The 24,376-nt window shown below is 37.6% G+C and overlaps 1 long non-coding RNA gene across 2 annotated transcripts in view; it reads left to right on the plus strand.

Annotated features, from left to right (window-relative positions):
• Positions 1 to 23,803, plus strand: part of LOC145723121 (uncharacterized) — a 167,080-nt gene extending 143,277 nt beyond the window's left edge. For both annotated transcript variants that reach the window (XR_014147977.1, XR_014147976.1), the window contains 2 exons: positions 20,249 to 20,445; positions 22,959 to 23,803. This is a non-coding gene — a long non-coding RNA (uncharacterized LOC145723121). The remainder of the gene's footprint in view (positions 1 to 20,248; positions 20,446 to 22,958) is intronic.
• The last annotated feature ends 573 nt before the right edge of the window (positions 23,804 to 24,376 follow it).

Consider the following 24,376-nt stretch of genomic DNA (forward strand, 5'->3'; position numbering starts at 1 on the left):
GGGGACATTGATAAACTAGACTTCCCAATGGAGGAAGACAAGGTTGATGAAGAAATTGAACTGTGGGCTACCTAAGGTCAAGATGAAGATTCAGGGCAGTCCTTGATAAGAATTTTTCAACCCCAGAGTAGCTGCCACATGGCAGAAAGAGTAGCCCACAAACATCATTTGTTTTAAAAGACAGAACTCAGGAGGATGGGTGGAATATTAGGGGGGCAGATTTTGATTTAATATTTATATAACCTATGTTTTGCATGCTACTTTAGGACACAGCATGATGTAGTGAAGAGTCAGACCTATTTCCAAATCCTGTCTAGTTCTGATTCATGATGGCAATATCTACTGTTGAGGCCAAAGGTTGGTCAGACACATAGAGGAACTTGATGATTTTATGTCCTTCTTTTCCACCCCAGCTGTGGTCTGGTCTTATTCTTTCTCAAGAAGGTATCTCAGCCCTGGTATGCTGCCTAGAGTCAACTTGTGTCTTACCCTCAGTGCAAGCTGAATTCTGTCAATGTTACCCTGTGATCTTAATGTCTTACACAGAGATCTGTTTTATTTTTTTTCTTTTCTTCAGTGCACTTACTGCTTCAAAGGACTCAGTCTATTTATTGAATCTATCAGAGCCCACTGGGCTAGAGGGAAACATGGAAGACTGACAATGTGTTCTATTCAAAATGGCCTTATGTCTGACACCTGCTATTGCCTTTGGGTCAAATTTATGTTTCTTGAATCACTGTTCTATTGGTTAGCCTGACCCCGCTACCTCTATTGGCTTGACAAGCACATCTGAAGCCTAGGGTTGCTGTAGCTCAGTGCTCAATTTAAGACTCCTGCTACATAAAGAAAATGTTTTAATAATTAGAGTTAGTCTCAAGGGGAATGACGTAGCTCAAGAAAGAATAACCTCTTTCCAAAGGAAACATGCACACAGAGGCTCAACACCCATGTGAGGGATGTGAGGGAAATAATTCTATATGAAGGGAGGGCAGAAGTGTAGGCTAAATCTCCAATAAGGTCCTTCTCATCTATAATGTTTTATGGGTCTCTGGGCAATTCTGCCACTATGTTAGTACCCCTGACAGGGTAACTAAGATACCTACAAGCAGCAAGAGTGAGAAGATTGAACAAATGTACACAGGTGCATACACAGGCTCATGGAACCCCTATATAATGCCTTTTTGTCAAGAACTGGTTTGGTTATTTCTTTAGTTTTCTCTTAGGGATTATTTAATACTGTTAAAAGATGTTCAGCAGCCTTCAGTACACCCAGTAACTTAAATATAGAAGGCACTAAATATGTGAATAAGAGAACCTGGAAGATTGCCACTTTCCATTCATTTACTACCTTATATGACAAGGTATCTTGTTAAGAGTTCATTTGCCTTGCCTTTTCAAATGGAGGACAGGGTTCATGGCTAACCTTTTCTTACTTGTGACTCTCAGGGATTCTAGCTTTTTGCCCAGCCTCAGAAGATGCTCAGTTAACGGTTGAAGTCCACCGTTTCATCCAGGACAGGCTGTAATAGTCACTGTGCTTGATCTAAAATGTCTCTGCTATGATCTCTGAGACCTGTGAAGGTCATTTTTAATGTGTAAGAATAAGAATTTTGGGTTGTGCAGAATTTTGAATTTTTTTTTCTGTACCACACAACTCAGAAGTAAAATGGTTTAGATTAAAGTAAATGGAACAAGAAGAAAGAAGACCCTGAATTCTCATTCCAATTCCACCAATTTCTAGCCATATGGTCTTGAATCAATTAATTCACTTCTTTTGAATCTCTGTTTCTTCATCTGTAAATACCATTCAAATTGAGCTATGGTGGTATTATTTACTTACTGAAGGACAAAGAGATGTTTATGTATTACACTCTAAAGGTCAAACAGATGGGATTATTTTAGATTGAAAGTGCATGTGTAGGAGTCATGCCTTTTGTGAGCCACATAAATCCCATGGGGTCTGGTAACTTGCTTTGCACCCAGCAGGGACCCAAAAAGTCTTATGATGGTGATAAATATGGTACCATAAAATAAAGCCACATTTAATGTGAAGAGAAGCCTGGGAAAGAAAACAGAAGAAAAATCTAGACTTTATTTCTAGGTACTTTGTGTGACTTTGGATAGGTCATGTTACCACTTTCAGCTCTTTAATCAATTTATGAAAAGAACCAAATGCTAACAAAAAGAGGGGAGGCATACAATAGGAACAGTAGAAATTATTGAGCCAATAAATGGGAAGTACAGCACTCTGAAATGCATGGCATCCTGAAATTCCTGGCTTCCCACATCTATTCCCCTCAAAGGGATAAAATTCCCATAAACGCTGGTGCTGGACAATGCTCGTCGAGGCATTTATGGAAGTTGTTTAGGATACATGGTATGTTTGAATTGGGAGGGAGCTTAGAGATATTTTAGGCTAACCTCTTAATTTTATAGATGGGAAAGTAAGTCTCACAGAAGTTATGTGAATTCTTCAAAATTATATAACTTATGAGAGGGCTAGAACCAGATAAGCAAGGCTGTGAGCCATTGGGGAATTAGTCTCTCTGTTCTGACCTATTTTGCTTGTTTTTTAGTTTAAGTGACAGAGGTAATTTTATTTTCTGAATGTCTTGGTTTTAGATGGACTTCTTAATGCCCTTTCATTTCATTCAGTAGAAACAAAATGAATCTAGAAAGGAGTTAATTTCATAAACATACTTCCAGCCAGGCTCTGTCCATTGTTGGGCATTGGTTTTACAAACTTGCTACACAGTACTTGCTGCTATTGAAGAGTTTTCTTTTTCATTCCTTCACATTGTTGATGTTTGGCAAGTTTCTTAGTCAGGAGAAGACAACACATTGTAAAGATATACACATATATGTGAAAGAGGAGTTTGATTCATGACTCATCCTACAGCAGCCTTGATGTAGCACTGGCCGAGGAACAGTTTCCTCCATTGGACATTAACTGCTGTCAATTTCTTCTTTTGTGAAATAAGCAGATTCTGTCTTAGAAATATATATTTTCTCTGTTAATGAGTTTTTTGCTCCTTGAAAGTCTTCTGTTTACATCTGGGACTAAAGGAGAGAGGAGTGGCTTCATAGGGAGGAGGGAATGGAAATGACAGTAGACCCTACTTCCCCCTCCATCTGTGCATGGATGTGGAAAAAGGTTTAGAAAAAAGCAGTACCTGTAATACCACAGTGTGGAAAACTGGGTGTCCAAGTCAATGCTTGTGTCAGGAAAGCTCCGGTGCTTCTTTTAAGGTATTGAAGGCTCTTAATTCTTCTGCAAATTCTTGCTTGGTTGTAAGACAAGTCAAAGAAGAGCTGATGGTGTCTCAGCTGAGAAAGAAATTGTGGCCACTTGGATAAAGTATAGCAAAGAGAACTGTCTCTTAATAATAATAATAAAAATTTTCATTTAGGTTTGGTCTAGGAAACATGCCCCCTTAGAACTCTTTTTTTTCTAAAAGCAAAGTGACCCCCCCAAAAATCAAGTGAGCAAAGTGATGGCTTTCTGTGTTTAAAGCTATGACTTCCCACTGATCTCCATTTACATTGAAATTTCCACATACATTCTGCACAAGTGAGGAAAGATTAACTGAGTCCCACTGACACAGGAAAACATAGGACAGGCAAATGGAAATTGTCCCAGGGGAGTGAATAATCTCTCCAGCCCAGCAAATGATTTGTTTCTATCCTATAGTGTGACTCTCCCAAAATTTGATTTCCAAAACAGATTAGTCTATCCCTGAAAAAAGAATACCAGCTTTCCAATTGTCAATTACAAAAATGCCCCAGTCTGCATGTATCTGATGAGTGAGTGTCTAGGTTATGGAAACAGAGACACCCTCTTCCCACTGTGATGTTTATGTTGATAAGGCTCTGTTTGGAAGATTAATTCTCCATGTCATCATTCATGAATTACAGGGAATGAAAAACAGGAGGAAGGAAAGCAGTGAAGGATGTGCTAATGTTATGATGTTTTGATAATATTTTCAAACTCTAAATTTTTCTACCAATCGGACCATGTCATTTAAATTTAAGACTGTAATAACATTGGCTTACAGAAATTTTTTCACTTGTGTGACTTCACCCATTCTTGATGCCAGAGTTCAAAAGTGTGTGTAAATAAGGTGGGAGGAGGGACATTGTATCACTGACCACCACCACCAACAGAAAAGTAGCTCAAAACTGTTAACAAGTCTAAGTTGAGAATGAGCTGAGGCTTGTGAAAAATACTAATTAGTACAAAAATGACTTCAAACGCAATACTGAGAGAAAGAAGAGTAATGGAGACCCAATCATGGCACAAATAGTGTAACCTTAATGAATGTCACAGAGAAAGCAGAACTAGCTAATTGGTTCTACTGACATCTTCTCTATCAAGGATCTTCACATTGGAAAGTCATGAACATACATCACTATTATGATTGAACTGAAGCCTTAAATTGGTAAAGTGATGGTAAGGAGATAACTTTTAAAAATCATGTTAAATATCTAAACTCAGAAAAGTACGTGTTTGGAACACAAAAATTTTTAATATTGCCTCACAAAGTGTGTCTGATATGGAAAACTATGGGAAATGCCTCCCCCCCTTCCTGGCAACTCCAGAAAATAAAGAGAAGATGGTGACCTTAATATAATTTTCTAAAGACTTTCTAGAAAATTATACTTAGCTTATCAGCTTGTTCTCATGACTTATAAGTATTGGGAGTAGAAAACGGTGATAATTAGAAATCAGCACTGACTTATTAAAATAATTCATGCCAAAATAAACTCATTGCATTTTTATAGTCTTCAGTCCTCAGTGTGAAATTTAATGGAATATTAGGTTATACATGTAGAAATATGTGGAACTCAAGTCAGGGGAGAGCGAGTTTATATGAATTCGTAACTGTTTGAGGAGCTGCATGCAGGAGGTGTCCTAAAATCATCCATGCTCTGTGGGGAGGGTGCCAGTGGGTGTGCAACAAGATCCTGTACTTGGCAGGCACTGTTCGGTATCTTTATTAACAAGTTCAATGAAGAAGTAGGGGTAAGTCATGCTTATCAACTCTGCGTCATTCACCAAACTGGGCAACATACAGAGTCTACACTGCCTGGCTGAAAGAGTGCAGGGCTTGGGACTCAGAGTTGGATTTTGAATTCAATTTGAATTCCAGCTCCATTTCTGTCTTCGGTTGTCTGGCCCTTGACCTCCAGTTTCCTCCTTTGCAAAATAACCACCTAGTAGTGGTAGGGCTGTAAAGATAATATGAGTTAATGTACATAAAGTGCTGAACTTGTGCCTGGCACAAGTCAAGGTTTTTTCCCTTCTCTTTCTCCTCCCCTCTTGTTTGGAATATAGGTTTCTAGAATGAATTTAACTGAGTCAGCTAGTGGTTTGGTTCACACAGAATTAGAACTTTAAATAATGATTGCTATCAGTGATGAAAATCTGCATCACTTACGTGCACGGCCACAGAGGACCTTATTGTTTGTGGAAGCTCAATTCAAATATTACTACTCGTAGTAAAAAATAAGTAGGCTTATTTTTTCAGTGTTTCTACTTAGCAGAAATTCACACAAATACCTTGTTATGCGCTATTTCCCCCTTTTTCTACACAAAACATAACTTTCTTTCACAAAATGTGCCATGTGCAATGTTAAGCATTTTGCTTTTCTCACCTAACAGTGTATCCTGGTGATCTAGGCATTGATACCGTGAGAAGTTACTCATTCTCTGTAAGAACCCTCGTCACTCATCCTAGGTTTTGCAGGGTCAGTAGAAGTTTACCAGGCAGATGGTGGAGGGAGTGGCTTTCCAACATGAGGAAGCTAGATGTGTCAGGACCCAGTTTATTCAATTTTTCAACAAATGTTTATTTATTAGTACTTTGTGTGTGCCAGACCATAGGCTGAATAGTTTTTGTTCATTATGTCATGCAATCCTCATCACCACTTTGTGAGGTAAATAATATCATCACCCTCATTTTACAGATGAGGAAGTTGAGTTTAGAACAACTAAGTACGTCATCCGAGGTCAAAAAGTTACTCAGTAGAAAAAGTCAGCTTCAGAGCCGGCGCGTTTGATTCCAGAGTCATGTTCTTAATCACACATTCGGCTTCCATATACAGGGCAGGAAATGATCAGAGAAGGTTCTAGATGTGGGGACAGCACTGTAAATTCCCCCAGGGGTGAAGAGCATGACATGTGGAGGAACTGAAGTTCTCCTTTTGTTGACAGAACTGTGAGTAGTACAAGTACTTGTACTGTAGGCGCAAAGTAGGAAACATGGCAGAAACCAAGGCTGAAGATACTGTCTTGGCAAGGGATCAAGAACCCAGCAGTGTGTGGCTGAAATCCTGTTTCTTGTGCTTGGGCCAGATAAGCCGTGTGAGCATCCTCAGCCTTCAGTGGACACTTCATGGAGAAACCTGCTTTGTCAGGCCCTGAGGCTGGGCCTGAGAAAGAATAGGTAGGCTGCGAGGCTACAGGTTGCATGGGATAATTTGCCACAGGAAAACAATGGACTTAAATGTGCTCTGTGTGTAACCTAGAGTGGGACCTGGGATTCCCCGGACAGGTTGGGGTTGACTGGTGTTCCAGAAGCTCTTGTAAGCTCTTGTAAGCCCTAGATCTGGCTCCTGCTGGGTTAGGACAGCATACTGTGGGTGAATCTATCCTTTCTGGTGAATACCAGTTGTGGTGGTCAAGCATCTTCATTTTCATCCCTCACTATCACTTTAAACTGCAGTGTGGGAAGCTCTTCCCTTTACAGTGATTAGCAGTCTCCATGAAATCCTGTGGCCACATTTAGATAATAAAGAGACTTACCTTTCTTTTAAGTCATCAAACACTGTCACATTGGAATCATCAACGTGTCCCATGTAAAATTTGCTATCAGGTAAAGGGGAGTAAGATTGGCTTCTTCATTCTTTCATCACATGGTGATTTCTATTTCTCTTCCCTCTTTGGCTAACTTCATTCAGATTCTGAATCCCTCCCATCCTGGGGTTGAGGGAAAGTGGAGAGGAAAAGTCCTCACTCACCTGACCTCTCCTGATGATCAGGTATTACCCTTTCTCTGAACTTGGCAGGTAGGTGAAAGGAGCTCATTCTGTCATGAACACTTTTATGCATTCGTAGAAGACACTCCTCCCCATGTCACCCCCAAATCAGTGAGGGTCTCTCACCTGAGACCTCTTGAGAAGGCTTAGAGAAGGCTTAGCCTTATTACATATTCATCCCTCAGTCCCCATGCATCCATCATAAGCTCCAGCTTCTGCCAACATATGAGTGATCATTTGGACACTCCTCCTGCAGGGACCTATGATAGCCCTTTGCTGGCTCAGGTCTGTACCAGCTTCTCCTGCATGTTTCTCCCAGTCTTTGGTCCACACTCATATATTCCTGGCCACGATGGCAGGCCTGCTGCCCCATCTCAGTACAGCAGTCTCCTTCACATCCCTGTGGAAGACCAGCTCATCTTTGTCCGTAGGGTTTTGGATGGGAGTCAGACAGCACTTAAACTGCAGAGGACAAACATTAAGTTCTTGGAGTAGTCCTAGTAAAGTTGCTTTTCTTCAGTATGAGTTAGGGGCCAGTCTCTCCTACTACTCTTTCCAGAAAATTCTTCCTTGAGTTATCACCTCGAAGCTCTCTGGCTAGCTTTGAAATTAGGGCTGTCTCCTGCTCTCCTGGACCAGAGATGGGGTGGTTGTGACTCAGAGCAAAGGCTTCTTAAAATAAATCTTCTCCTCTCCAAAAATTCTCTTCTAATCTCCAGCTAGACCCTTTTATACTTTAATGTGGTTGAGACATCTAAGAGTCATCTAAAGTAGACTTTAGCCTCTTACTTTGGAACATTTTTACTTGTTGGTCTATCTCCCTGTTTTGAAATGTGCCTGGGCTGAAACTCTATTTTAATATCAGGTACATCATAGATATTCCAACCAAAACGACATCTTTTCCCTCTGCCTCAATCAGAGTGCTCCTTTTAGAGTACACATATGACCACGTGACTCTCCTGCTTTGAACCCCTCAACGAGAACCCCTGCAGTGCTGTAGTGTAATGAGGAAGACAGAAACACACAAGTACACGCACAAGTCGTTACAAAACCGGATGTATGGAAAGCTGAGGCAGAGAATAAATGAGGAAGAGGTGAGTGGGGAGGAGCCAGGCTCTCTGCCTCCCAGCCATAGAGCAACAGCATATAACCAAGAGGAATAAAAGCATAACTTCTGACCCCACAGTGCCTTGGTTCAAATCTCAGCTGTCACTTACTAGCCAGTTGACCTTATGAAGTTACTTATCCTTTCTGTACCCTAGTTTCCTCATTTGTAATGGGTATGATAATAGTTCCTGCATATAGTTGTTGTATTGAAAGAATTACTGTTTTTAAAGTGATTGGAAAAAATGTGTGGCATACAGTAAGTGCTACCTAAAGTTTCCTAACTAAATAAAAAATGCCACCCTCTTTGTCTACCAGTCTTAGATCTTTGCCCTGATCAACTCAGAATGAACCTTCGTTATTCAGCTTAACCATGCATCTTCTCTTCTGAGAAGCTTTAAATGATACTAAACATTTGTTCAGACATCCCTTTTATGTGCTATCTATGTTGTATACATATCAATAGCACCACAATTGCCCCCCCTATATTGTAATTGACCTCTCTCCATAAACTCGAAACACTGTATTGAAAGCAGGGACCATATCTTAATCATAATTGTACAACCAGACTATTGGATACCCATTAAATATGTGATGAATGGATAAATAAATGAACGAGCCATAGAGAAATACTGATAGATAAGGAAAAAATCACATACTTGCAATTTGACGTTTTTCTTTCTTTCAAGATACAAAGAGTCTTTTCCAGTTGATTAGATATCTCACAGATTCTACATGACATCAATGTCTCCCAAGTCATTTGTAAAAGAAGGAAGTTTGGAGATTTATCTAAGATTTAGATTTACCAGTTGAGTTTGATTAATTATTCCATCTCAGTATTCACCACTTTTATCAAATACATTGAAAATAAGATTCAATTCAACAAACATTTGTTGAGTGTCTTTCTGGGCAAATCAACATGACAAATATAAACATGAATAAAATATGGCCCCTAACATCTAGAAGCTTATAATCTAACAGAGAAGACAGACACATAGGAACTTTTAACACAGAGTGGAATATAACAAAAGTAAAAAGACTGGGAGTTCTAAATAAGAGGGATTTCATTTATTACCATTTCTTTTTAAAAATTTATTTTTTAAAGTGAAGTCTCATTCCTAATTACTTTGTCTTTTTTGATTTGTTATTAGCTTTTTTCACGTCTTGAAGTTAACTATACTAATTGTGCCTGAAGAACAATTTCTTGATGATATAATTCACACAGAAATCAAAAGCCTATTTTATAACAGTCCTTCATTTCTCTTTTTCTAAATGCAGTTTTCTTATCTTTTGAATGAGCCTAGACTAATTGATATAGCATTTGGGTTCCCTGTATAGGATATCAGTGATGTCAGTGTAGAATTTTAGAGCTCAAAAGAAATTCAGAGGTCATCCAGTATAAACTTGCTTCTTTCTTTTCTTTTCTTTCTTTCTTTCTCTCTCTTTTTTTAATTTTTTTTATTATTATTATTTTTCGCAAAATTCTGAAAGTGTCCTAACTTGATTAGCGAAACTAGTTACTAGAACAGGCAAAAGAAACTCTGACATCCTGATGCCCAGGACAACTATTTTTTCCATGAATACCACGCTGCTTCTAGAATAATTTTAGACTATAGGAAATGCAGTCCTGGGGAAGATATTTATAACAAGTCTCTGGCTCATTTAGCATGCCGTTGTTTGGGATATCCAGCTGCACACTTTGTTCTTGTCGGTAATAAATTATTTCCTGACAATTTGGTTGACAAACGGGATCCCAGCCTCAGTGTTTTGCACACATCTTTTAAAAAACGATCAGGTTAACTGTTCTAAATAGCTTTTTTGTCCTTCACTTATCTTCTAGCATGAAGAGAAGGAAGATTCAAGATCTTCAATAAGAGTATAAATCACACACACAGACAGAACTCTGTTTATATAACATTTAGGGTGAAGATACTCTTTTATGAGCCTTTGTAATCCAATGGAGATTCTCTGAAAGCCACAAAATCTCTCCTCTGCCCTGAAACCAGCTAAGTTTGCTTTTCTAACTTCCCAGTGGACGAGGATACAAAGTATGTGGACATTTCAAATGTTTGAAAAGCAAAACAGAATCAGGAGGTGGGGGGGAGGGGAATGTAAGGGTGGCCAATAAGGATTCTTTTACAACTCATATTTCTCTATTGAAAACTGAGATTTCTGGTCACATCAGGGCAGAATAATTGATAGCAGCTGCAGATGGGAAAGTTTGAGCATGCATCTCCCCAGGCAATATTTTCTTTGGTATTCTCTATGGTATGTTGTAAAGTATAGCAGTTCAATATTGAGCCATAGTTTCTCTCCTTAGCTAAGTAGACTAAAACTATTTATTCATATTTCTTCACAAAACTTGCCTTGTTCTGTGTTCTTCCTTAGCCCACCTCTGGTGGCCATGACATTTGTCTGTCATCAATGTTAGCGATGTTGGGAATACCCTCCTGCAGGATGCGGTGAGTAGCAGAAAGTGAATGAACACAGAATAAAGACAGGCGGGCACTATCTTGGCGACAAACTGGCCTCTTGAAGTTAAGATCCTTGGCCTGATTAGTGAGGAGAAATCAGACTTCAAGGAATGGTTTCTCTTTCAGCTGCCATTGTTAATAATAGCAAGATAATGCAGAGCAGGTTGATCTTTGAGATATTTGAAGGTCTTAGCACAGGCAATAAACAAGCTGGAATTTAAGAGATAGTCATGACTTAAAATGGTGAAAAAGAGTCCAGTCTATTTCTCCATGGATGAACTGAAAGGAGGAAGAGGGGAATTTTTCCAATATGGACCCTCTTAAAAGGACAGGTCTCTGATTTCTTTAATAAAATGTTTCTTTAAGACCTTCACATCTCTTCCCTTTAGTGAGAAGTTCTCATTTTAAATGCTCTTATTATGATAAATAGAATGGAAAGGGTATGAAAAGCTATTAAAATAATTACAGAAGTTCAGGTCATAAATTATCTGTTGATTCAGGCTGTCAGCAGGTAAGTCAATTTCTTCAATGTTAAGACTAATTGGCTAGACTAGAGAATTGGCTATAAATGACTTCAGACATCTGGATCAGATGTAAGCCATCAGCTTGACCAGTGAGATCCAACCTGCACTGAGTATTTGGCCCCATTTGAGCAGTAGACTTTAAGTGTTATTGTGTTACTGAAATTTTGTGATATCAGTTTGCCACTCTGCTGCAGAACATGATGGGATAAAGCATGTGTACTGTAAGGGCATGGAATAATGGTGACCAGCAACCGAGGTGTCTCATCTGAGAGGACACGGCCAAATCAAAAATTCACCTAGTGAATGTTTACCATGGACCAGTTTCATCAGCTAACTAAATTATTTTCCGATTGCTATGCTCAATAAAACTCATATTTAACCAGTTTTGCATGCTTTCTAAAGTGCCTAACCTAAAAACTACCATCCTGCCCAAACTTTTCCTTCCCTGCCCCTTGCAAAAACGTAAGACCAAGAATGGTTTATATTTCCATTTTGGCATGCATGTATTTATGTATCAGTGGATTGCATGAAAAGAACCAATAGGTTTTGAAAATAAAGAATCTTCTGAGACTAGAAAAGTGCAGGCTCTAGCCAAACCTGGAAATGAAGTCAGCAGCAAGGCACCCTGTTCTGACTTAACCTTCATATCTTTTTGACTCACTTAGCTATTGTCCTCTCTCTGTAAACATTGCTAATTGGTTAAAAAAACAATAAAACCAGGACAGTCAACAAAATTCTGCCTTACTCATTGTGTTTGTCTTGTGACCAGCAAAACATTTTCAATGTGACAATGGGATTATTCTCTTCTAGATAAAACTTCTAGTCTTTTACTTGAACTTCTGATAACTTTTTACTTCAACAAAGTAATCATTTGAACTTTAAAATTATATCCATGCCAAATATCTTACGTAGTTCTGTGGTTGCCCGAAAAGGAGGTGTTCTGCAAAAATAAATATCCTCAATATCTAAAAGTTACACTTTTTAACATTAAAACCTAAAAAAAAATTCTGATTATTTTTATTGGAAACATTTATAATTATATTTGAAACCTTTCTGCTTTCTTAAACATATTAAAGGGAATATTAAATATAACGTCTTAGGACTCAGGTATAACTATAAATATAAATGTACCAGAGCACTTATGACCCATTAAAAGTTTGGAGAAATTTTGCCTTTCAATAAATCTCTATATCATTTCAAATTACTATATTTTGTCTGCTTTTAGTAGTTTTTCTGTTAGCTATTTATCCTTGTCATTGTTGGAGTCCTTGCTCTGTTACTCAGTTCTATCCCCTTCCTATTTACAGCTACTAATCTACCATGGTCTAGGAAGTACATAGTTAACATTCTTAAAATTGAAAACAGGAGAATAATGCCTTATGAAGTGAATGGGCTTTACCACCTGGATGTCAGGAAAACTATTCCAGTTCCCCAGAGGGCTTATTTGCTTATGTAATTGAGGGATGAAAATTATTTGTTTTCAGATGACATTGGACTCTTTTTGTGGGGAAATTCTTTGATATCTGCATAACTCTACCACTAATGTCCAAGTGGTTTGATGCGCTGGCGAATGTAGAATGAATACACTTCTAATAGGCATGCAAATTGTACATTCTAGCATTTATTCTTAGGTGGCTGCAGTGTGAGGAATATGTGTCAGAAAGCGAATGCTAAAAAGGTTGACACATAAATATTGTGGTGTATATGTTTTGTTTTAATATTAACTTAGCTATTTTTAGTTAGAGTGGGTCCAATAACAATCGTCTGCTTGTTTCTGTTTACATATTCTAAAAGGGAGCTTAAAGCCAAAATTCATTGGCAGAGAAAACAATAAATTAAATGAAAATTAGAGATGGACAACTTATTGCCATATAGAGGGATGTAAAAATCTCAAAATATTTATAAATATGGGAGGATTCCATGAAATCTCTTGCTGAGTCATTAAAAAAATGCTTACCCACTCGATTTAAAATTTTCCCGTCTTGTGGAGCAAATGAAACATTTAACTTGTTTTTGACTTACACTCAATATACTAGTTTTTTCATCATAAGAGAGCGCTTCATCCAAAAATCCTGGGATGTTCTGATGTCTAAGGCACATTACAGACTTCTTAACAAGCATTTGTATTCTTTTATTTCTGATCCAGGAAGCTTCTTTAAGTAGGTCACAAGTAAACTTGAACTTTAATTGCATTTTGAAATTAAAAGCATGTTCAAATGGTTACTAAAGTTGAAAAACAATGTATGAAGTACATTGTTTCTTTTTCAAATAGAAATTTTGCAAAGTCATTACTTAGAAAATTGCCCTAGAAAAATATATGTGAATTTGTATTCCTTTAAAAAAAACTATTTTGTCAAATTGATTCCTCTTTAACATTTTCTACATTTTTTCTAAGTTGTTAAATTTTATCAAGGCTGTTGACATAGTTGTATGGTTCCATCTGTGTGTGTGTGTGTGTGTGCATGTGCGTGCACGTGCGTGCACACGCGAATGTGCATGTGTGTGTGTTGTGAGTGGGGTGGCTGGGATATGGAGGGTGGGTCTTGAAGGATAAAATGGAGGTTTGGAGGTGTGTTTGTGGTGATCTGTTCAGGGAACTGATGTCAACCTTGGGAGTCAATTGCCTTTAGTTTGACTGACAACAGTTATTTCTCTTTTTTCTTTTCTTTCTTTTTTTTTTTCTAAAAAAAAATCACTAACACATCAAGAGGTCGCAGGATCAAATTAAATACACTTGGTGGGAATTGCAGTCATGTTGCAAAGAATTGTGAACAGTGGATTTAGCCAGCTACGGAGTTAGGTCCCAATTCCTGCTTTGTCATCACATACAGCAGTTTCTTTACCTCTTTCCTGTGGCTAAAAATAAACAACAGTAAATACAGAAACCATTTGCTCTGCATTCTGCCATCTTTCTGTGTATTATGCAACAGTTTGGCTAATCGGGCAGAAAGTTACTGAGTTTGACTCCCAGGAGAGAAGCCAATTATGTGTATCTTATTATAATGTTCAACAAGATCAATTGCACTTTAAATATTAAAGAAGTGTTCTTTAAGGCATTTTTTCTGACCTTTAATGCAATTCATTTTACAGAACATGAAAAACAAATCACCAGAATAAACTTCCTGAATTGTATTTGTGGGCTAATTCTCAATCTACTTATAAATATTATTAGGAGTATTGGCTAAATGCTAGCACATGTTAGGGCAGAATTTTTAGAATCACAATACCATACACATTACAAAATAAATGGAGTTAGCTATGTCTATCATCCTTAGTTATTTCAACTTTATATTTGTTGTGTGTTATGAAGGCTATTTCCCCCTAAGGTACAATGTGCTGTGTGTAAATTATTAACTCATTAATTCCTGAGGTCCTTATGCCCCAAGGACACAACAGTTTATTTTTCTCTAGCTTGCTGGTCTCATAAACATGGAACCTGAAAGACTTATAGCAGGAAATCAGTACTAGAGCCAAAAATAGAATTCAGGTCTTTTAGCTCTTAGTGCAGGGTTGCAGAGCTTTTGCATGGAAATAAATTATTGCTATTTGTGGGCATGACATCAATTAAGATTAGGAAAATTGTTTTTGACCTACCATTATTTTTAATTATTTTAAATTGCTTTAAAGCATAAATATGACATTTTGGTTTGGGGAAAACTTACTGCCCTTAAAGCAATATCATTCAATTAGAATTCATGCAATGAACTTAGTAATAGACTAGGGGCAGGATAGAGTTTGATGGAGTGAGCATAACCAAGTTTGACCCTCTGGTCACGTGTACACTGCAAGTCCAGTGGGAACCTCCTGCATGAAGCTTGGTGAAAGAGGGGTCAGGGAGTGACTAGAACCAAGAGGAACAAGCTCTGAAAAGAAAAGAGCAAGTTTATGATGACTTTGGATTATATCTTTAAAAATTCTTAGAGGCCTCTCGAGCTATTTGACATTTTCTGCAAATAAATTTTCTGGTGTATGTGCTATAATGATATGCTTAATAACAGCTTGTTTTAGGATCATCTGTGAAGAATGCATTACAAATACACTTCGAGGATATGACTATAATAACAAAACAGAAGGTAGCTGAATATAACAATAATTTGACAAATACTAATGAAGAGTTTACCAAAGCAACATTGATTTAAAGGGTGCAGTTAAAGCCAAGAAAATAATAAGAGAAAGAACACCCAAATAGGTGCAGTTTGTGTCTACCGTAGAATCCTTTGGGCAGTATTTTATGTTTAAGCATTTTCTAAAGACCGACTAATTCTTTAAGGAGTTTCTAAGCATTATTGTTACTTTTTTCTTTCCTTAATATGCTCTGAACACCAAAATTGCTGTTAGAATCGGTGCCATTGTAATCATATTATGTAAGTATGTTCCCAGTTGCATGACTTCACAAATTAAAGGAACAAGACAAACGACCAATGGATAGTGCATAAAGAGAGCACAGTGGTTTTACACTGGGGAGATAGAGGTGGGGAAAAAAAATAGGAAACTATATTTTTACTAAAGATGTTTTTCCTTTACCTATGTAGATTTGGCATCTCAACTGTGAAAATTAATGGACGATCATAATTATGAGAATATTGAGTGCGTAAGTGGCCATTTCCATAGTAGAATGCAACTATTGATTGTTTTCTGGAGAAACTAGATGTAGTTAGTTAAAGCCTATTTGGGGATGAGTGGCAGAGGTAGGGGGAGATGAGTAGGGAGGGCTCTCTAGAGGGATTAATGAGTGATGCTCTTGGTTCCAGTGGTTCTTCATCCTGGCTGTTCATGAGAATCATCTGAGAAGCTTTTAAAAAAGACTGATGTCTGCCATACCCACATCCCCCTCACCCCCTCACCCGCCTGTGTACCGCAACAACCTTGCTCCAGCATATTCTGATTCAGTTGAGGCTGAAAGACAAACAAAATGCCATCTTTGGGCAAAATCAGAAGAGCAGATTTTCAGTTTGCAAACTCTGGTCTGGTGACTGGCACTGGAGATTACCTCGAAATAGTGAGGAGAGGAAAAGCCAATGAGAAAACTATAATATAGAGGGGACCAAGATAGAAAAGACAATGGATTGACAGAAACAATGGAAAAAAGGCATGCCATTCGTGGATAAATATGTCCAAGGAATTTAATTAAGATGAACAGAATGTAAGTGAATATTTCTAAGAGACATATTTTTTTCTATGTATGGATGTAAAATAGGTAATTGGTATTTCTAGGTTAAGTTCCCCAAAGCCAGATTTTTCACACTAAATTTCCAACCACTGCTAACAACTTCCACTAAGCATTCAGTCAGAAATTTCTGAAATTGGTACCAGACAAAGAAAGCCCTCAGGCATTCTCAGCAAGCCACAATACTCTGGATCAATTAAGTAAGAAAGGAACAAAAGGACTAAATTGGTAAACCATTGGTAAGACTGAGCATATCTATGAGGTTTCTCCCCTGAAACAAAAATAGTTCAAGAGTTATGCAATTTGTGTGAGGTTTCTGAGGAATCTTTATTTTGCAAGATTTGTAACACTATGTTATTTTGGCTGAGGCTACCATAAAAACAAAGTCATTTCAAACCATGCAATGAAAATCTTTGCACTTTTTCTGTGTTCCAAGCATAGGGGACTACCCATCGTTCTACAAATATCTGAGGCCAAACTACCTTTGTTCTCATTGTTTCTCTTTTTGGAATGTCTTTGCCCCTTCAGTACCATCTTTAAAATCTCACTCCAAAAGGCACATTCTCTGTAGAACTTCCTATAGTTGATGAAAACGGTATTCAGGTATGCTCTCATCCAGAATGCACACTTCTTTAATACCACCTTTTTTGTGTTGTTTTGTGTACTTATCTGTCTCTCCTTCTGGATAGACAGAGAGTAATTCAAGGAGGATTTATAGCCAGTGTCTTGCAGAGTGTCTGTTTTTAATTGCATTGGAAAGCTAACCCTTCTGTTGGGTAACTAGAACCCCTAATGAGAGCTCAACAAATGCTTGTTGCATTAAATTGACACCCTTCGCCTACTTGGAAATTTTCCCTTTGGCTGGTCCCTGTTGAAGCAACTTTAGTTATGTCAGTAGAGCCTGTCCTGTGGTGTGTTTTTGTGTGAGTGTATTCATCAGCCTCAAGGAGTGTATGAATCAACTAAAAATGTATGAAAATTTTTCTTGTTTGTGCAGCACATGCATTTGAAGGAAGGAGAAAGAGGGTCTATTACTTTTATTAGATTCTTAAAGTGGTCCAAATTCTAAAGTGGTCTAATGAGAAACTAAAGTCGTTCTCACTGAACTCTGAAATAAGATGAGAATGGCCACTGTTATTACTGCATCCTTATTGGAAAATAAAAAGCAAAATATATGACCAGTGACAGTATGACAATTTCCTGAAGAACAACATCAAAAAACAACAACTGAAAACAAATGAAACTTTTCTAAAACTAATAGAGTTTAGGAAAGTGGCTAGAAAGAAAACATGAATTCAAGTATCGATAGGCTTTATTATATTAGTAAAATCACTTGAAAATATAATGAAAAAAATCCCAATTCATCAACAATGAAATATATATAATACATAGAAATTTAATAAAAAATTTGCAAGAGATCTATCAAGAAAATAATATAGCTTTACTGAAAGAGTAAAGAAAACTTAATAAAGCTGTCCCGTATTCCTTGGTAAGATGACACAATATTGTAAAGAATCCAAGTAAATATGTGTAAATAAACTCAGTGTAGCTAAAAATGCAAATTTACACAATAATGAGATACATTTTATCTTTCAGATTAGCAAAGCTTAAAAATAGGTGGAGTGGCATATTTTCTCATACATTGTTGATCGGGATATAAATTGCTACAACGTTTTTGGAGGAAACTTGGAAATATGTAGCAATATTTTAACTTTTAACTCCTTAGTTCTGTTTTTAGAAATCTATCCTCTGGGAATATCTAACCAAGTGACTGTAATATTGACATATTTGTCAATAGGAATTGGTTAAAAAATTACTTTCCATCCATGTATCGGATTTCAGTGAAATACTGGACAGACATCAAAAGAATGTGGCAGTTCTATACATCACAGAAAAACATTGTCCTTGATATATTAACAAGTGTACAAAGCAAGTTGAAACACACTGTTTCATATGGCTCTATTTTTGTTTTTCAATAAAAGTGTGTGTGTGTGTGTAAATGCATGGAATGAGTCCAGAAGGGAATAGACTAAACTGGCCATATCTGAGAGCAAAATTTCAGGGGTTTTTCATTTTTTACTTCGCCCATTGCCACAACTCTTTAAGATTTTTACAATGATGATATATTGTTTTTTTAACCAGAAACAAGCATGCAAGCATGACTACATATATATATATATCCATAGTATGGATATATATACATATATACATATATACATATATATATATACTTCCTCCGGGAGGCAGATGCATGGGTCTGTGTTAAGTGGATTAATTTTCTTAATCTATATATGTAGTGTATATATATATATGTATATATATATATAAATAACTTTTCTAGGCTTTCATCTTATGATTGTTGTGGCTTCATCTTTATTTTCCCCATGCTTAAGCTTCAGGACATAACCCTTTTTAGGGGAACTGCCTATAGATAGGACCTTGGGAGGACACAGAGAACATTCATTATTTCAGAGTTGAGCAAAATTAATGATGGAAATGACAGTGCTAATGACAAGAGAGGGACTGAGATTTTTTTTGGTCAACTTTTACTGTGCTCTCCTCCCCTCCCTTTTATCTTCTGCCTTGAGTGGAAGTCTTAGAATATATGTCATTAAAGGTCATTGAATTATGAAGTACATACATGAAAAAGGGAGAAAAGATACTTCTGCTTCACCAAAAGAGAGACACAATCCTCAGAACGTCAAGGCTTGGCAGTGCTTCTTTTAGACTAAAATTTGAAATTTTGGATTGAGAGTTTTTCTTGATGAGTGGAAAAAAAACCCTTCCAAATTGAAACAAAAATTAAATTGGAAACATCAGAAGTATTTAGAGAGCCTTCATTGTTGGTTTTCAAAGTAGGTACTACCTCCCCAGGCCTCTAGAGTTTTTACTAAAATGCTTTTTCAGAACTACCTTTTCAATGCATAACCTATTGGGCATAAAAAAATGTTCTCATTGTTATCAAATACCGAAGCACCTTGAACAAACCCCATCGTTTCTTTAATTTTATTGCCGTTTTGATTGCATGATTATTTATTTCAACATTAAGGAATATTTCTGCTTTTAAATTCTCAACTGATCAAGCGCACAATGAGTTATTTTAAAACACATTCCAAATATTTTATTTCGCCCAGCTTCATGTTGACAGGTACAATAGTCCCATCTTAGCTTCTGTTCACACAGGAACACATTTTGAAACCCAATTAATAAAAGGTAGAGCTGTGCAAGCTCTGCAGAGCCCAGCACCTGCTGAGCAAACTGTCAAATGTTTGCCATGGTACTTAGAGCTGTATTATGGCAAAATGAAAAAAAAAAAATAAGCATGGGAATGAAATTAAAAACTCACAATGAAATAGTTGATTAAGAAAATTAAGCCATTTAACACAGACCCATGCGTCTGCCTCCCGGAGGAAGCCTTGGGAGGTAGCCGTGAAGCAGAGCCAGCTACAATGTTTGTCCTCTATGGCAATGACTGCTTAATTTTATTCACAAAGGACTCCTTTGGCATTCATCTAAATTTTCAGACCCCCTTTCAGATTTATTCATAAGTTTCCTCTTTCCCAGTGACCCCAACATACTTGGTGCTGGGAAAGGGTTTGTCAGCAAATGGCAGATCTGCACCTACACCAGAATGAAGCCTTAGGGGTCCTGAGGCCCAATTTTCGGTAGGGACTGGGGCTGAGCTCTCTGTCTCCCTGGGCCAGACATTTTAATTGCTGGATTTTTTTTTTTTTTTTTTTTCATGTTTACGGGAGGAGGGGGGAGGAATGTGCGATAAGGGAAGCTTTGAAGGAATAATGATGAATAGACCTGGCTCAACATTTCTCCCCCTCTGCCTTGGCTTTGTGTTAAGGATTGTTCAAGTTGTCCTGAGCAAAATCGGCTATTTCTGTCTTTTAAATACTGCTTATCATAGACTTGATCAAGTTCATCTTTTTCAGGTCGATTGCCAGGAAGCTTAGAGCTTCTTCTGAGGATGTTCAGCAAGTTACATCAGCAGAATGTCCCTAAACCATGACAACATCCTTACGTGTGGACCGAGGTGAGTGTTATGAGGCATGTTTATAGTGTCTTTCAATATGAATGATTCTCACATCAATGGCTATTCAGTCAAAGCAATTCTACTGTTATCTATACAGTGAGTTCCATGAATGTAATTTCTCCTGGTCTGGCTAAATTTGGGTGGAATTTGAGAGTATCTGCCTAAATAGAAAGACTACTCTGTCAATTCAGTTGGGCTAGTTAATGTTGTGAGGACAAATAACTAGGAAATCTTAGCGGCTTAAAATTCCAATGTTTATTTCTTGTCCATGCTGTATATTCATCATACTTTGACAAAAGAGTACTGCCCATTGCAGTCATTCAGGAACCCAGGTGGTTAGCGGCTCCATGCTTTCCCGATCACAGATACTGGTGGAAAAAACACCACAAAGCAGACACTGACTCTTGAAACTGCCCCAAACACTTGTTACATCTACTGACATTTTACGAGCTGAAGCAAGTCAGCTATGGAGCCAGGCTGGTCTTCTATAGGATGGGGAAGTATGATCTTCCCATAGGGACGTGCATGGAATATTGAGAACACAGTACAAGTTCTGACAACCACGCATCCTTAACAAAAAACTCTAAGGAATGATTTTCTCAGCTGACATTTCCCAAGATATTGGGTGACAAAAGCCTCCAAACTGTCTTATTTCCTACTGACTCCTTGAAATGCAGTGTTCTCGGCTGGTAGTTAAAAATGAGAACTGTCTGCTTTCAAGGACAGACTAGCTGGAGGTAGAATTGATAGTATATCCTGAAATTGCAGCAGCCTATCAAGACCCCAGAATACTCTGCATAACTAATATTTGTATTGTTTCCAGAGCACAGACCTTGCTTTTTTCCTTGTCTAGTTACAACAAGCACGTATAGGTATAATGACAGTGTCTTTAATGATTCACCCTGGCCCTTCTTTTGTGACCCCTCCCATCAAAAACATTCAGTGACTCCCAGTGGCATTCCTAACATATTTGACACCTTGACTGGGTCATTTTTATAACACCCTTCCCCCAGCCCCACCGTGTGATGAAATTATTTTCATGTGGTAAATAATAATCAGCATCATTTTTCATCTTTTGTTTTAAAACAACACACAAAATGAATGATTTTAATTTTCAAGATTACTCAAATTCATGGGATATTTTATGTATGAACTAAAATTTGCACCTCTGAAAGAAAAATATTACACTTGTATTTTTCATTTAAATAAAAATAGAAAACTCCAAGTGATCCCATAGGATGACAAAAGTGAAGTAGCTCAAGTTCTGATTTTTTGACTGAACAATCCCAGCTATGTCTGCCCAAGGCAAACTCAAAAATTCCCAGTTTACTCTTGGATTCACGCAGCTGAGCACGGGTGTGGTGGGGGCCAACCGTATAACTGGGAGTTTGCTGAAATAACTTCCATGTAGAACATAATGTTTAGTAAAGGGTAAAGAATTAAAATGTGACCATTCAAACCTTACAGTATATTCTTTTTTTTTTTTTTTAAAGATTTTATTTATTTATTTGACACAGAGAGAGAGACAGCGAGAGAGGGAACACAAGCAGGGGGCGTGGGAGAGGGAGAAGCAGGCTTCCCGCGGAGCAGGGAGCCCGATGTGGGGCTTGATCCCAGGATCCTGGGATCATGACCTGAGCCGAAGGCAGATGCTTAACAACTGAGCCACCCAGGCGCCCCACCTTACAGTATATTCTTAAGACTCAACATTAATGGCATAATGGCAGCAGTTGTTTAAAATGAAATGAAAATGAAAATTTACACTATATATATATATATATAATATATATATAATATAATTTTCATTTATATATATATGTGTAATTTTATATATATATAAATGTGTAAATTATATATATATAAATGTGTAAATTTTCATTTATATATATATATATATATATTTTTTTTTGGAGAGGATGGGTATTTGATCACTTCCTTGTTTAGAATTATAGGCATGAGGTGATGATTAAAATCAGAATGGCTAGGTTTTATTATTGTTTTTCAAAATTTTCTACGCACAGGGTCCTTGGCCCACACACCTATTGCCTGTACCCAGGACCACTCTTAACAACTCCACGGTTAGTCAGCCACTGGTAACTCCCTGTGGTTGACATAACTGAGTGCAATGTGATGACCCTTAACAAAGTTCTCCATCAATGGCCTCAGCCTCTTTTTAGCCTACTCCTCCACAGTTCCTCTCTTGTGAAAATGTCCCATCATGTAGAAGAGTGGAAATATCCTACTCCCTGAGTCCGCCTCTTTTTTTTTTTTTTTTTTTGTAGTACTTCTCTGTATTTGTTCATATTTCTCCCTCTGACAATTTAAGTATAAAGAGCACAGGCTTTAGAGCCAGGATTTTCTAAGTTTAAACTTTCTCTCTGTAGTTTAGAAATTGTGGGATCTTGGGCAAGTTATAGAACGTATGTAGGCCTTAGCCTCCTCACCTGCAAAAAAATAGTGACAAAAGCCCCGTTTACACGTAATACTGGATCAGATGAGGTCCTAAAATATATGCGGGATTGTCTGTCACAATCAATATCTTTTTATCTTAACTCCCTTACTAAATCTCACTGATCCAACACTTACTTACGGAGCTTTGTTCAAAACAGGTCCTCACAGAACTTGAGCAACTGAATCGAACTGATCAAACCGGATGATACACAAGCTCCAAAGGTACACGGTAGAGGCTCGTGCATTGGTTCTTTCTAGAATCACCTCAGTTGTGAGCCCTGAGCATTGTCATGAGAAGAAAATCTCGAATATTTCTCACTTGGCCCTCGTTCCTCTTGTTTGGCTGTCGAGACCTCCCTCACTTAGAACAAACACCGCGACCAAACCAGGAGGCCTCAGAAGCATCACTGGGAATGGCGGCCACATGGGAATCTGGATGAGGTGTCCATTTCACCTTCAGAAACCTCTCAGCATTTTGAGCAGCTCAGAGGTCAGGAATGCTGTTGTCATCAGGGTTAGAGCTGCATCCTGAATAAATACCAAGTAAGGAGGAAGGTGAGTCAGCCCTCAGAGCTGCCTAAGCCTCATACTCCTCTGATATTTTAAGCAACAGAGAGTGTAAGCAGCTGTCAGATATCTTTGCTTCTTTGTTCAGGCAAAGCTTAGCCTGTTCCATTTAGAAAGAAAATATTCATCATTTCCAGCCCATTTTAAGTTCTCCCTTCTTAGAATTGTTACTGCACACATAGCCTGGACCACACAACTTAGTTGTATACAGTTTTGTCTCATTTTCTAATTATTTCCTGATTCCAAGTGGTATTAGGATAGTTGTAGGTAGAGACTCTACCTTGTACTCCTCTTATATTCTCTGCAGACTTCAAGTTTAGGGTTGGGTCCACAGCAGGTGGTTCTTCCAGATACCAGTATCATTTGTATAGGACTTTAAAAAATGAGCAAGTTACTTCTACGCTCATTCTTGCATTTGAACTTCACCACAACCTTGTAAAGGTAACTGTTGTTATCTCTATTTTATCAGCCAGGAAACTAAGGTTCAGAGAGATTAAGTATGCTGCCAAAGATCTTGTAACTAGCCATTAGCAGGACCTGAATATATGTATATTTTTTTCTGAAAATGTACTTATATAATATGAACTCTATAAATTAAATATAAATTCCATAAATTCCATCTTAAATTTTGTTTGATGAGACCTTAATTAAAAGACTTTTAAAAATATATTTAATTTCTTTTAATTAATTCCCATCACCCACCTTTTTCCTCTGGCTCTGGAATTTAGAACACCTTTTGTAATTTGTAAAGACAGAGCTAGAACTTTATTTGTATACAGAAAAGTTCATCTGTGCATATGTAAAAAGAAACGGCATAGGAAAATTCCTGCCTAAAAGAAAGCACCAATTCATTTGTATTTTGGTTAATATGTTCATAGTAGATATTCAGAGAATTCACACTATTTTGGGGGCATTATTATTTATCTTAAAGGTTAGGAAGGGTCAGCAACTGTCTGTGGTTAAAGTGAGCAAAAATGGTGTAAGTAGTTGAAAGTGTTAGACTCATTTG

Source organism: Leptonychotes weddellii, chromosome 8 (genome assembly GCF_054177405.1).
Source record: "Leptonychotes weddellii isolate Sample4059 chromosome 8, ASM5417740v2, whole genome shotgun sequence".
Classification (NCBI taxonomy): Eukaryota; Metazoa; Chordata; class Mammalia; order Carnivora; family Phocidae; genus Leptonychotes; species Leptonychotes weddellii.